Genomic DNA, 2722 nt, shown 5'->3' on the forward strand with positions numbered 1-2722 from the left:
TACTGTCCACACACAGGCCAATTAAATTCCACTAGATGAACCTATAGACCAATAAGCATGACCGATCAAATGTAGTTCCAATCAATGCAGAGGTTAAAAAAGACATTATTTAACAAGGGGTTTTTCCTTCTTCTCCCGGACAATTGGCCAGCGACATTTTTTTTATTGCTTTTCAAAAAATAATATCTGCCAAAAGCCGGCTATTACCTTCTAACAGAAGCCCTGGTGGGTGTGTTTACATTGGGGTTGATAAGACTTGTTTTTGTGGGCCGATCGCTTGTTTGTTCCTTATCAGTCCTAGTTTAATCATTTACTGATGCAGGGTTTGAAGACCTACAGTGAATGATCCTCTCTCTCTCTGTCTCTCTCTCTCTGTCTCTCTGTCCTCTCTCTCTCCTCTCTCTCTCTCTGCTCGCATTCAATTCAATTCAATTCAAGGGGCTTTATCGTCCAATGGGAAACATGTGTTAACATTTGCCAAAGCAAGTGAGGTAGATAATATACAAAAGTGAAATAAACAATAAAAATTAACAGTAAACATTTACACATACAGAAGTTTCAAAACAATAAAGACATTACAAATGTCATTATATATATATACAGTGTTGTAACAAATTACAATGGTTGTCTCTCTCTGTCTCCTCTTTCTCTGTCTCTCTCTCTCGCTCTCTCATCTGCATAGTCTACACTATGTCTTTAGGTATTGTTGAACTTCTTCCATTTGAATTGATCTACCAGATTCAATAAAGGGGGTAAATAAATACATTATTAATATCAATATGTGTCTTGTTCTTCTCTCCAGATATCCTGCAGTATTACCTGAGGTGCAGCAGTGGCCAATCAAATCCTTTCCAGCATGTATGACTCCACCTCCTCCACACACATTCTAATCAGGAAGAATGAAGTCCTGAAGTCCTGCCCTTCACTGAAGTCCTGTGTGTGTGTGGTGTGTGTGTGTGTGTGTGTGTGTGTGTTGTGTGTGTGTGTGTGTGTGTGTGTGTTGCAGAAGCTGTCTGGAGTCACAAAGCCCTGGTTGAGATGCAAGATGACGTGGCAGAACTACTACAGTCAGCTATACGGGATTACCCCAACACCAAGGTAGGGGTGTGGGTGGAGTGTGTGCGCGGATGTTCATGTTTGCGGGTGTGTGTGTGTGTCTGTGAGTTGGCGGGCGTGGTGCTGCTTGTCTGTCTGTGTGTCTGTCTGTGTCTGTCTGTTGTCTGTCTGTCTGTCTGTCTGTCTGTGTGTGTGTGTAACCTCTGCTGTGGTTCTCTAGGTGACTCTGGAACAGATTCAGACTGTATGAACTCTACGGAGGTTGGCCTTCATCAACTCACCGCTTCTGGTCGACTGTCGCAGCCTGCACATGGTGAGATACAGTGTGGTGAGTGAGAGAGAGAGAGAGAGACAGGGGATTGAGCTCCTCTCCTTCAAATAAATAAAAAAATCTTGGTCCATCCCCTGTTCAACTGTTCATTATTTATAGATGGTATGTAGTCTCTCTCTCTCTCTCTACTCTTCTCTCTCTGCCCCCCCTTCTCTCTCTCTCTCTCTCTCACTCTCTCCTCCTTCTCTCTCTCCTCTTCTCTCTCTCTCTCTCTCTCTCTCTCTCTCTCTCTCTCTCTCTCCTTCTCTTCCTACTCCTCTCTCTCTTCTCTCTCTCTCTTCTCTCTCTCTCTCTCTCTCTCTCCGTCTCTCTTCTCTCTCTCTCTCCTCTCTCTGCTCTCTGCTCTCTTCTCTCTCTCTCTCTCTCTCTCGCTCTCTCTCTCCTCTCTCTCTCTCTCTCTCTCTCTCTCTCTCTCTCGCTCTCACACTCTCTCTCTCTCTCTCTCTCTCTCTCTCTCTCTCTCTCTCTCTCTCTCCTCTCTCTCTATCATCCTCTCTCTCTCTCCTCTCTCTCTCTCTCACTCTCCTCTTCATGCATAACAACAGTTGGATTTTTCGCTCTTCTTTGAATGTCCAGAAAATGGACGCTGTGTTAAAATCCCACCTCTTTTCACCTTGATTCTTGTCAACCATTTTCAAACGGTTGTTGTCGTGTTTATGAGTTAGAGTTGTTACCAGGGAGATTCTCAAACCACCAGGCTGTCTCTTTCGTCAAATCACAAACCAAACTGCAAAAACAACCCTCAATAGCGACAATATGACTCACTCCTGCTCCTCTCTCCTCTCCGCTTCTCTTCATCTCTTCTCTTATCCTGCTCTCCTCTTCCGCTTCCTCTTCTCTTATCCTCTTCTCTCTTCATCTTTCGCTTATCATCTCTCCTCTCGCTTCTCTTCTCTCTATCCTCTTCTCTCTCTTCTCTTATCCTCTAAAAGGGGTGTTATGTTGTTGTGTCCAGGACTATGCCAGTGCTAACAACCCAGGGTGGTGTTATGTTGTGTTCCAGGACTATGTCCAGACTCTAACAGCGGTGGTGTTATGTTCCAGGACTATGTCCGACTTAACAGGGTGGTTTATGTTGTGTTCCAGGACTATGTCCAGGCCTAAAGGGTGGTGTTATGTTGTTGTGTTCCAGGCTATGTCCAGACTCTACAGGGTGCTGTTTATGTTGTTGTGTTCCAGGGACTTATGTCCAGACTCAACAGGCGTGTTTATGTTGTTGGGTTCCAGGACTGATGTCCAGACTCTACAGGGTGGTGTTATGTTGTTGTGTTCCAGGGACTATTCCAGCTCGTAACAGGGTGGTGTTATGTTGTTGGGTTCCAGATCTCTCTCTTT

The 2722-nt window shown here is 44.7% G+C and overlaps 1 long non-coding RNA gene across 2 annotated transcripts; it reads left to right on the forward strand.

Annotated features, from left to right (window-relative positions):
* The first annotated feature begins 964 nt into the window (after positions 1-964).
* On the forward strand, positions 965-2505 carry LOC139026052 (uncharacterized). 2 transcript variants are annotated; one of them, XR_011477752.1, is made up of 3 exons: positions 965-1098; positions 1277-1369; positions 2474-2505. It is a non-coding gene; the product is annotated as an uncharacterized lncRNA (long non-coding RNA). The 2 variants fall into 2 exon arrangements; XR_011477753.1 differs by lacking the exon at positions 2474-2505 and adding an exon at positions 2391-2402 and having other exon boundaries at positions 981-1098.
* The last annotated feature ends 217 nt before the right edge of the window (positions 2506-2722 follow it).

The sequence above is a fragment of the Salvelinus sp. IW2-2015 genome, unplaced genomic scaffold (assembly GCF_002910315.2).
Source record: "Salvelinus sp. IW2-2015 unplaced genomic scaffold, ASM291031v2 Un_scaffold3790, whole genome shotgun sequence".
NCBI classification, from domain to species: domain Eukaryota; kingdom Metazoa; phylum Chordata; class Actinopteri; order Salmoniformes; family Salmonidae; genus Salvelinus; species Salvelinus sp. IW2-2015.